General features: G+C 35.7%; 1 protein-coding gene across 1 annotated transcript in view; it reads left to right on the forward strand.

Annotated features, from left to right (window-relative positions):
* The first annotated feature begins 8,403 nt into the window (after positions 1–8,403).
* Positions 8,404–12,936, forward strand: part of LOC107672045 (laminin subunit beta-2-like) — a 45,144-nt gene continuing 40,611 nt past the window's right edge. Inside the window, exon 1 of the mRNA XM_016465131.1 lies at positions 8,404–8,493. The gene's annotated coding sequence lies outside the window, so the exon portion shown is untranslated. The remainder of the gene's footprint in view (positions 8,494–12,936) is intronic.

Consider the following 12,936-nt stretch of genomic DNA (forward strand, 5'->3'; position numbering starts at 1 on the left):
GTATTTATTCTATCATGTTATAAGAAACTATTTATTTACTATGTATATTTATCATACATAATTAAAATAATAATATACAAAAAAAAATTAGAATATAAATGTTACAGAAAATATGCTTCTCGTGAACTGAGACTAATTTTTATGCTATAAATATTGTGACACAAATATTTGTGCTTTATACTTGATACCCTATAGGTCTTTTGGTTCAATTACAGTGAACCATGTTCAGAACTATAGCATTGCTTTACACTAAACGATCTGCGTTACACCCGGCTTTTAAATCCACATGGATTTGTGGTCATATCCCATCGCCATGTGCTCTCCTTGAGGTCACTCCCTCAAAGAAAAAATAAAATAAAAAGCCATATCTGATTCAACTTGCTTTCTATAATCGAGAAGCTCCAGTAATTACTTATAAGGGTGTGTCAGTGGGCAAGTCAGTTCATATCTGTTTGAGTCCAGGTTACTGAGTGCATGTGGAGGACAGAGTCAAGCAGCAATGGTTTCCAGTGCAGAAAAGAGCACTGACCTAGTTCACGCCAGACAGAACAGCCAGACATGCCCCCAATTTCCCCACATTATTAAAAAAAGTGAGAATGAGGATTTTTCTAATTACTGTCAAATCAATGCAAAGTCATAACACAACAAATGACTGTAAAAAAAAAAAACATTTTGTAATGCATTGTGAGTTAATAGTGTATATATAGTTTCATTAGTATGTTCTGTAACACTACTGAAAGATTCTGCCCAAAGAAAATGCTAATCATCAAGGTGACTTCAAAAAATGACTTTAAAGGGGTCATTGGATGCTACATGAACTTTTACAAGTTGTTTGAACTGACATGTGTGTTGGCAGTGTGTGTACGCAACCACCCTATAATGATAAAAATCCACCCAGTGTTTTTTTTTTAATCTACTAAAATTTTTACCCCTTTCTGGTTTGATTGACAGTAGCATTTCAGCACGGACTGGACTGGCGTCTTACCTTAGACCCGCCCTGAGTGAGCATTGTTTCACCACCGGAGCAGATGTAGACAAGAATGACTCCTAAGCGATTGAGGTGTTCTGTTGTTGGATGTAATAATGAACATAGCAGTCGTCATTTACTCCCGACATCTGAGCCGCTGAAAAGTAAACAGTCCCTCAGAGAGCAGCTCGGAATAGAGGAGCGGGGTGAGCAGAGCTCATTAACATTTAAAGGAAAATGCTACAAAACGGCTTGCTCTGAAAAAAACTTTTTTTGACATGGTAAAAAAAGTGTTTTTTACACTACCATTGAGAAATTGTAACCAAACTATGCTACAGACTTTTCATTAAGACCCTAAAGAATCATATCAACTTGTGGAAAATGGGCATCCGATGACCCCTTTAAAAGGGACATGCAGAAATTACAGTATATGTTGTGTGATTTTATGGGTGCCCTAAGTACATATACTAAAACAAGGTAAGAAAAAAACCCTACTGACTATGCACATATGGTTATCTGGAGCACAGTACTTGCATTACAAACTATACTGTATTAGCATTAAAATAATAATAATAAAATGCTGCAACATCTAGACTCAACTAAGGTAGTAGATAGACTTAACTTATAACATATACCTGTGCCTTCACACAACCATGTGCTGTCACTAATACTCACAATAGTTTGTTTTCCTCAATTGTACATTTCTTTGGATAAAAGTGTCTGCTAAATGAATACATTTCTGCTCATAATAGCACTGTACCTTTGGAAATGTATTAATAAGTAATAAATAAATAAGTCCTAAAGACATGTCAGCTGATTCCTGGGACAAATGTTAAAGACTGGAGTCAAATTCCATTCCATTTTGTGTGTTTTTAATGACTCCAAACTTTTTTGTGTACATACCACAGGTGTGTCTTTAATAATATCTGTCTTTCATGTTAAGTACAGGTGTGGCTAACTACATTTATCTAAAACTGACAGAAACACAACTCATTGGCCTCAAGGGCTAATCTTAAACGATCACGAAACCCTAAGACACATTCTTTTTGTTAAAAGACGTGCACACATTGCATATTATGGAAATATTATTAAAAAACACTGAAATCAAACACAAATTTGAAATATTAAGGGCAAAGACTTTAAAGTAAATAGTTGAAGCTACATCACAAACTATTTCAAATCTAATATGGCCGTTAATAACTTCAAACATCACCATTGAAACCAGCACCACATTTGATTTCAGATCTGCTCTTACGCTGGAACAGATCACAGTGAATAGTGACTTAAATTTTGTCTTCTCAAAGCTCTTTTAACGCTTATACTGTATATAGTGCACAAGTTGTATGCACTCTTAAATAAAGGTTATTTATTGACATCAACGGTTTCATGAAGAACCTTTAAAATACGCTTTTCAAATCCACAAAATATTTTTTATAGTGAAAAAAGTTTATTTCACTAAGAAAATGGTTCTTTTAAGAACTGTTTACTGAATAGCTCTTCTAATGCACTGCTGTGGTCTATAAGGCACTTTTGGAACCTTTATATTTAAATATGTGGACTCATTTCAAGGTACCTTTCTAGTTTTATTTTGACAATCAATGGACACTAGAAAGTGCCATTTATCACAAAGATTTATGTGAAAATAATTCAAAAACTCTTTTTTCTGTTCTACTTAAAAAAATAACAGCATACATGTTTGGAACAACATGAGGGTGAGTAAATGATGATAGAATTTTCAATTTCTGGTGAATTGTCCCTTTAAGTGTCTATCTATTCATTTAAACTTGAATGACTGAAGGATGTTATTCAAATTTTATGTATAAAAATGATGTGAAATAAATCAAAGTGTATGATTTTAAAAGCAATTAAAGCATGTTTCGAAAATGTGTGTGTGTTTGTGCTGGTTATTTCCCACGTCTCAGATCCGCTGCCATGCTGATTCTGGGAGGTCCCCTCTTTTCAGCACTGATGGTCCATGGCTAAGCTGCTATGACACACTGCAGCGTCCTTCAGAGGGGCCCTCCAACTACCACAGAGACACAGCAACCACCAAAAACAATGTGTATGTATGTGCTATGTATGGAAAGGTCTTTAGGAAGCAGTCTATAAATCAGTACGAGTAAATGAGACTAGAAGAAGACTCTTATGCTCATTAGCAGACATGTGTTTGTGACTGACATTGGCATTCAGTTAGCTTGATCTTTTAAATGCATTCATGCTATTTATTTAAAAGCTTATTTAGTGATCCCACACAAAATCAGCCTTCCGCTATGCTTCTACCTGTTGTAGCGTGACTGATTTCCTCTGGTGTTCAGAGTGGACTGGGGTTTTCTAGCACCATTTGAAATCGGTCGTGCTGAAAGGTATGGCATCCCCTTCATGTGAGCAGAATGTGGACCACTTTGTAGATGATGAAGAGACAGGAAATGGTTGGGGTTAAGTTAAAATTTGTTAACCTATTAACCACTCAAGCAAGGTCAGAAATTAACCAGGTCTCAGGGCAGAAAAGAGACAAAATTACACAGATGATTATAATGCAGGGCAAATAATGCTCCCATATCCATCTCCCTTTTTATCTGTTGTCCAACATACATATATTGGGTTTAGTGTCTTGACCTGTAGGAGTTCATAGTCTCACAGGTGAGTGTTATTGAATGTGTTGCTAGTATGTATTTAGAATGTATGTGTTGTAATATGTATGTATGTAAAGTAGTATAAGTAGTTTGTGATGAAAAGACTAGCTTTTTATTGTAAATTTATTCCAGCAAGGAATTTATTGTGTTAAGATTTATTGTGCATTATATACAGTTACTTTTAAAATCAATGTTGATTTTGAAGTACTTAAAAAATTGAAATGGAAAACATTCAGTGTGTCTTCAGTTCAATTCAAACACACACACACACACACACACACACACACACACACATATATTATATATATCAAAGCTGTCAATCGATAATTTTTTTAAATCTAATTTATTACATGATGTTTTTGATTAATGAATCAAATTAATCGCAAAGTCAATTTGATTGTGAAAATACCCACAAAAGATAATTTAAAGCTATTTTTGTGTTAAATGAGAAAGTATCAATTAGACATTACAAATTGTAGCTTTAGAAAGAAATATTTTATTTGATTCAACATAAAATTTATTACACATAAACATTTAGGCTACAACGGCCTAACGTAAAAGAAGATAATTTGAGAAACATCTCAGTATTTTTTGTTCATACAATGAAAGTCATTGGTAATCAAAACAGCTTTGTTACCAACACTCTTCAAAATCTTCTTTTATGTTCCACAAAAGAAAGGTTTGAAACAACATGAGTAAATAATGACAGAATTGAATTTTTTTTGATAATTTTTTCACACTATCCGTTCAGAACGTGGATTCATTCTGACACTAAACACCGCTGTGTTGCTCGGAGACGTGCAACAGTTCTGCAGCTATGGCTTTAAAGGTATGTTCTCTGCAAAATTGTGCAAAACATAATATTGTGGTTAAAATATAATGCAATATCAACTTCTTATTTACTTAACTATTGTATAAAATCACATTTGCACTCGTGGTATTCGGGTCAAATCGGCACTCGTGTGAAAGCCTAGCTCTTGCTGCTCGTGTGAAATCGCTTATCTTTTGATATAAACATGGGACAAAAACACATTCAGGGGCATTTTTGCATCAGTATCTTGAATTTTATGGCATAACTGCATTTATGGAGTTGTTGCCCTGCATCATATTTGTCAACAGTCAACTGTATGAAATGTAAGATGGCGTACAGGTCTGGGGGCGGGGCCAGTGCGTTAACTGCGGTAAAATATTTTAATCGCATTATTTTTTCATAACTAATTAAGTTAACGCGTTAAACTGACAGCCCTAATATATTCCATTCAATCAATATTCTGCTTATTTTAAAGGGGTGGTTCACCCAAAAATGAAAATTCTGTCATCATTTACTCACCCTTCACTTGTTCCAAACCTGTATGAGTTTCTCTCTTCTGTTGAGCAGAAAATAAGATATTTTGAAGAATGTTGGTAACCAAACAGTTGATGGACAGTGAGTAAATGATGGCAGAATTTTAATTTTTTGGATGAACTACCCCTTTAAGATTGTGTTCATTTCCATTCTGATTTCAGCCTTATTTTTGGTATTTCCATTCTAAGGTTTTAGTTTTTCTATTACAATGTTTCATTAAATGATAACAGACAGGCAACTGAAATCTATATGTGGTCACAACTAGCATACATAGAAGATTTTACAGTTATCAACATGTTATTTTTAACATGTGTACCAAAGTCATTAGCAGTTCATTTCTATAGACTGCCAATTATAGTAGGACAGAATTCACTTTGTCCCATCAGTGTCCCTCTTTTTTCACTCATCAGCTTTAGGATTAACAGGACATGTTTGGACCCGCAGCTCTAGAGTCAATCATTAAACATACATGCATACATCACTTCTGAGCCAACACATACTATCCCACTATCACTGGACAGCAGAGGCAACTGTTAGAGGGGATGGGACTGTATTTGCCCTCATTCCTAAGATGAATCAGGTGCTTTCTGTCACCTGGGTTACAGAATCTCCATGGATGTCAAAGCCAACCTGCTGTCTGAACTGAGTGGCACGGCCCTTCTGATCTGGAGTCAGTCAGCTGGATGTCACTCCCAGTCTTTCTAAGAGTACAGGGAGAAATTCACAGATGAATACAGGTAAGAATATATGCCTATGTTTGCTGTATTTGCACTTTTCTTGTTAAAAGTGTGGGTGATGTCATGAGTTCTTCTGCATCTGGATTTTTTGGCTTTTCTTACATTTTTACAAAAGAGGGCAGGTGGATGTACTGAGTATTTGTTTTCTTTTGTCTGGAGTAAAAACCTCTCTGTGCTCACAGTTGTACTGTCGAAACTCCTTTAGAATGACAAAACACAACATGATGTTGGAAAATAAACAGATCGAGGATGACTGCCACCTAAAATGCAAGCAATACCTCATCAGGTGTGTGTTTTTCGCTAATGGTGGGCCTTCATTTGATTTAGAAATTGAAGGTACACAGTTTCAGATGATTTAATTGATAGTTTAATTGTTTGATCAGCTGGCAATCTGTCTTTCAGTTTGTTCGGGGAATCAACCGCAGAGTATTTCCTCAGCCCTTCCTCTTGATCAAAGGAAATACCCTCTTGGTTTTCACAGCTAAAAGACGACATGAAAGGTATTTTTTTTTATTTGTACAGGTGGATGACTGTGTATGAAATTAATTTTTGGGGTATATTTACTGGTTTAGAGCAAAAACATATTTATTTTGCCAAAGGTCAGTAAGATTTTTAAAAATGTTTTTGAAAGAAGTCTCTTGTCATCATCAAGGCTATGTTTATTTGTCATAATAAAATATGTCTAGATGTTGCATATACAGTAAAAAGAGTAATATTGTGAAATATTATTACAATTTAACATCTGTTTTCTATTTTTATACATTTTAATATGGAATTTTAAAGCTGAATTTTCAGCAGCCATTACTCCAGTCTTCAGTGTCACATGATTCTTCAGAAATGTATTTACTGTCAGTTTTGTCCAATTTTACACATTTACACAGAATAAAAGTATTAATTTCTTGCAAAAAAAAAAAAAACTTACTGACTCCAAACTTTTGAAGTGTACATAGAAACATGCCTCATGTATGTGGAAATAAACAAAGTTTTTGGATTTGTAAAACTGAAAACAATGGAATCAGAGAAAAGTTGTGTGAAATGAATAAGAATTATTTCAGATATTTAAGTGTCTGTTTAGATCACACAAGTGCTGTTTCCTTATGGGATGCTATGAGACAACGCTCTACACAGATACTGCAAGAATCAAACACAGAGCCCTCAATGGTGATAACTAATGAGGTCCACTTACACCCAACTCATTCAACTCTGAAATCCCAAATTTATTTTTTACAACAAGACAATCAGCAATGTAACACTTTGCTCTTCTTCAACAGATTGTGAGAAGGGTGACAGACTGGAAGACACTCAAGAAACAGGATCATCTGATGCACCTATCAGAAGTGAAATACATGTTCCGCTGTGCTCAGCGTAACCAGGCCATCTCTGCCCTCATTCTAAAACATAACCCTCTTTTTGACTATGGGATACATAATGGACTGAACTGATCTTGTCCATATAGCAGATTGCAGAATCAACCAAAATGAGCACATGGCGAGGTGAAACAGCAACAGAAGGGGACTGTGGAAATCAGGTGTCTCAGATCAGCAAGACATTTAGGACATAGACAAACTGTAACTAAATTACAACTTTTTTCCAGCACTTGTATTGTGCTGTTGCCTCATTTAAGACTTGCACAAGGCTTGAGAAATTAGTCAGTTAAAGTGGTGCACTGTGATAGGCATCTGTACTTGATGTTCAGTACCATCGGGGGGCAGCAGATTGTAAATTTGGCCTGTAGTCTCACTACTGAAATCATTCTTATTTACTAGCCCAGTAGTTTTTTTTTCTAAATTTTTCCCCTTTTTTTTTGTTTTTTTTGCTCAAGTACCCACATTGTACTTACCCAACACAATATAAAAACAATATTAGAAACTGTATAAATTGCCATCTGGTTCATATTTTCTTTTGTGTATTTAGCATTGTTTTTTGTCGTTGTGAATCTATCACACACAACCCACCAGTAAATTATTATAATAGCTATAAGGGCTGAATACACCATTTTAACACTTTTTTTTTCTTGCATGCAATTATATATGCTGTGTTTCACTCATCTATATCTCAGCAATTCAAATATATCATCAGGTGTTCAGCCTATGTGAAAAAGCCCTACATTTGTAGTGCTTGAAACCTAAGTATCACTATCATCAGCTTTTGTAATAAGAAAATGTAACACCCAAAAGTCACATATACTCCTACATTTCTCTCTTCAGATGCACTTTTGAAATATCTATATGCAGTTTCTGTGCGAATGTTTGAACACAAATGATTATTGGTGGAATGGGCTGTGAGGCAAGGGGCACCAGGTAAAATCTTGCCTAGGGCAAATTGGCCAGGGCCGGTGTTCTGACGATTTGTGTTACCGATCAGATTTTGCTTCCAGCATGATATTATTAACATGTACACCTACCCCAACCCTAAACCTACCCTTACAGTAGGATAAATAGTGTTGGTAGCGTAATCTGATAGGTAGCATTATTTGTCAGAACACCTGGCCCTGCTGGCGGTCAGGAGGAATGAAACAGAACTTAGCAATGACTGCAAAACAAAACGCAGACAAGACTTTGCCTACTTATTTCAAAACTCACACGCCACTCTCAAATTACAAACGGGCGTATACGTTCTCAAATCTAGTCATTTTGGTGACTATTTAAAACACAAGCCATGACGTCGCCATACAAACTCGCTTACCTGTTTATAACACAGAGCGAGGAAAAACCGCGTGGACTCCTCCTTCACAAGTGAACTGTGCATAAACAGGTGAACGCCGCGCAGCTCGCGAGAGGAGCGCTGCTGCTTATGAGAGTCAGCTCACAGGTAAGAGTTAAATCTCGGCTGTCTAACTTTGCACTTTGATTCATTTACATGCACTTTTACCGGTTGTGATCTTATTTTAAAAAGATTAACGGTTACAAGCCCTTAGTAGGCTAAGTAGCGACTTTGGAAACTGGGCAGCCCTTACGTTACATGAACTTCTTATTTCAAGTGCAATGCTGCACATTTTCTGTTGTTCCTTTGGTTTTACTAATACATTCATGTCGTGTGAGAGATGGAACTTTTTTATGTAGCGTTTTAGTGTTTACCATTCCGACTGATTTATGAAAGACACTGAGGTTCGTAGCATTTTTCATCTTTCTATGTCTGAAGTGCACAAACTCGTTATGAAAACGCTTTCCCTTGGATTGAAAAAAGCAAGCTCATATACAGTAGAATAGATAAAGAGTGGCAAATCATTTGTCATGTGGCACTGTGGATGGAGAACTGTCATCAGGATCAGAAAATGAGCAGACCTTCATGTTCTCTTGACATTTTCAAAAACACATTGCAGAAAGATGAAAAAAAAAGACTTTCAAATTTTAAGTTGACAGGATTGAACTACTACATGAATATCATAAAACATCTAATCATGTATATCTGTGACCCCACACATAAGTATTGCAGTTGCATGCATGTAAGCAGTGAATTTTGTTTTCTTATTGGTTGTCATAAGATTGTAAAAAAAAAAAAAAAGTGAAGTATGTAATTGATTATATTAAATTGGCCTTGGAGTCTCAAACACTGAACAGAACGTTAGGGTTAAACTGTGAACTGAATTCTGTCCTTGCACTATTGGGAAAATGTGTATTCTTCAGCTTATCACATTCGGAGATCTTCTATGTTCCCATACATGTCCTCCATACTTTATTCTGAATGTAAGAACAGTTCAATGGAGATAAGATAGCTGTCATCATTTACTCATCCTCATGTCATTTCCAGACCTGTTTTGTTTCTTCTGTGGAACATAAAAGAAGATGTTTTGAGAAATATCTGTGTTTTTTGTCATTATATTGGAAGTCAGTGGACAGCAAATATCAAAATATCATCTTTTGTATTCTGCAAGTTTGTAAATTATGACAGAAGTTTAATTTTTATTGAACTACCCTTTTTAACTTTCCTGGTGTTCTATTCAGTCTTTTTACAGAATGTGCTTGTCACTGTGACAGCTGTCATTTGCTTGTGAAGTCTGCAGTATAATTGGAGTTAATGAGTGTGATGTCACATTATATCAAGAATGTGATTCTTTTGTTATCATTCTTAATGTTTAGAAACTACTGAGACTGACAGTTGTTTTGCCCAGTCACATCAGCATGGCATTGACCCTGAAGTGGTTTGGTCTGTAACAATAAAGACTGATTGTTTACACTCTCCTACATTCCCAGCAATCTGAATGTTTTTCCTCTGTTGCAGCACACTGTAGAAATGTTTCACATTTCTTTTGTCAGAGTCATCAAATGTGCATGCATGCTCTAAAGGTGATTACAGAATTTTTGGACTGACAAATAGGGTGTGTAAGCTGACAGTCACACACAGGGCAACTTGAGGCACAGCTAGAGTCATAAAGCATGGGAAATGATCTGTTTTTCTGAGTATAGCTTTAATCGTCTCTCTTTTGACCTTTAGCCTCATTGCTGTGGGTGACAGTGAAGTTTAAAGAGTTCCACGAGTCTTAAACCTCTAAGAGGGCTTCAGGTTCTTCAGCACTTGTTAGCTAATAGATCTTGGATACATCAGTTGAGTAACCACCACTGAGATGAATGTGAACGTTAATGGATAGCTTTCTCATAGCAATCCCACCTGCAAATCTTCCCTCCCAAACACAGATACTCTTGAGATTAGTTTAAACCCGTGTTTTGGAAATGCTAGATTACGTCTGAAGCCTCTGCAATAATTTCTCACAGCTGTAGGAAAAGCTGTCAAAATATATTCTACGTATCTGTGTCTCATGATAGCGCCGCTGGCCATTCATTCTCTCTGGAGCCTTATTTAAGATGTCAGTCCTGTGATTGTTGGGATTTTCGGGTTTTTGAAGCAGCACATGAGCAGTTTCATCAGTCAGATGATGTATTCTTCACTGTCAGACATGATTAAATGATGATGGAATTTGAAGTTCTGCATGCATATAAAACATAAGAATTGGAAAATATATGCAGAACCTAAGAATAGTACTATAGTCAGAAAAATTCATTTCTGATCGCTTGTAAATCAAGGAGATCTTTATAACAGCAGTCTAGTTCCATAGAATGCATATAAATATCACTTATCACTCTATATCTTACAATAATATGCATTAGTAAGATGATATTTAAAATGCTTTTAAATAGTTTTGGGTCAAAAATATAGTTTAATGCCATACAATGATGATTGAGAGATGTATAAATAAATGATCCTTAAAAGCCTGATGAATCATATTTGATACTCACATTCATGATTTTTCTAAAAAATGTCCCAACAGTCCAGCTAACAGTCCAGTATAGTTCACCTTGAAATATTACTTTCAGTATGATGTAAAAGTTATTCTTACATTTATATTCAAACATTTCGCAGCAGATTGTGTATAGCAAAGTTCTGATCATGTTTATAATTGAGAGGCCATAGACATTTGCATATTCAATAGGATACAGTAGGCTTTATAGGGTTAACTGCTATTACAAATAATTCAGTATTAACAAATTACAATTTATTTGTTTAAATGTTTACTTAATTGAACAATTTTAGAAATGTTAATATTGAGAATGGTGGGATTTCACTTGTATTGGTATCAACTACCCTAGTTTAAATCAGTGTGGAGACTGGAGAGGAATTCTGAGAGGAATGCAGGGAATTGTACAGTTCCGGAACATCACTCGTCACTCTACTGGACATTCTTGAATGACCCTCTCAGGAAGACCTGGTCTTCTTCTCAATCTTTCATTCTGTGGAAGTTCAAAGGTGATCATCAAGTGCAACATGAGGAATTCTTTTTAACATGTAATTGGTTCTTTGATCATGCACTACTGTGTCTCCTCAGAACCCTGAGGCCTCAGGATTCTCCTCATCCTGCACGCACCAAATGAAAGGAACGTACTGCTATAGTGTTACATGAAGGCACAGCTTTGTATACATTAGGGATATTAGTTTTCTGGAATTTCCATTATCCATTGTCATTTAATGATCTATTAATGATCTATAATTATTTATTAACTGTTAACATGAACATAAAAAACACGTACATACAGTACTTAAAGGGATAGTTCACCCAAAAATTGAAAGGTCATGAAAAGCTGCTTCTTCTTTGGCACGTCTTAGATATTTTGCACAGTTGTCCAGTGATTCCCTCTTACACTCAGCCAACACTGATCTGCAACCTTTCAGGTCATACACCAGGAAAAGTTGTAACTAAACTTTCAAAGATCAGCATGCTTTTTCGCTGTAAGAGAAAGAGCATCTTTTGCATTGTGTTTATATGAAAAAATTTCATGCTTTTCAAACAACTCTCAGTTTTCCTGACCGTCTGTACAATCACCAAATGGAACATTTTATGGGCCTAAATGACTCATTGAAATATTATATTTGGTGATCATTCAATTTATTAGCATAATAGCATTCAATGACATTCGGGCATAATCAACCAAATTATTACCGAATTAATTGATTGACTCCTTATACCTTAAATGTGTTTTTATTTGTGTTTAATGGAAAAGGGAAGTGTTAGGATGTGCAGTAGCTCTGTGACTGAATCTGAAAGTAAGCACAGGTTTTAAGTTTACTCTTGGCTACGGTTTGGTCTTGCCGGAGGGATGGAGCTCATGTGAGAGCACTTAGGTTGGTTAGAGATTAACGTTGGTGATAGATGGTCTTTAAACCAAGAACAGAAAACAAAGCCTGCTGTTCTGAATTAAAATTCAATATCCTTCTTACACCAAGTGATTATATAAATGTAGATGCATGTATGGTTTCACACAGCTAGACGTGGCAAACGTAAATGCCACAAAAAAGCAGTCAAATCAGATAGATCTATGATTTCTTGTTGATTCTAGAGTCTCTTGCAGACTATTTTTACTCATGTGAAAAGTATGTTCATGTTGGCTGATGGAGCTCTTGAAGTTGAGCTGGATCTCATGAGGTTTATGTTACATTGTGAATCAGTTCTGTTTCAGTGCTTTCTCAATAATTGATTAAGTTCTGTTGTCACTCCACCTCAGTTTTGTGTGGTTGGCTTATTTGATGTCTCTATTTCCGGGATATATGTCTCTGAAACCCACCAGTAACTCGTAGACTGAGATATCAGAAGTATGTTGTACCTGCCTTGTTCGGAGCAGATGTCTCACATTTGCTGAGGGTTTTTGTCTGACAGAAGAGCCCTCAGCAGCATATATTTATACATGTCATTTTCTGATAAGGACTGAGAAGAAGAGACAAATACTTCAGTTCATTCAGGTAATGCTGGCTTTGAATTATTTA

The sequence above is a fragment of the Sinocyclocheilus anshuiensis genome, unplaced genomic scaffold, assembly GCF_001515605.1.
Source record: "Sinocyclocheilus anshuiensis isolate Anshui unplaced genomic scaffold, SAMN03320099.WGS_v1.1 scaffold1053, whole genome shotgun sequence".
Classification (NCBI taxonomy): Eukaryota; Metazoa; Chordata; class Actinopteri; order Cypriniformes; family Cyprinidae; genus Sinocyclocheilus; species Sinocyclocheilus anshuiensis.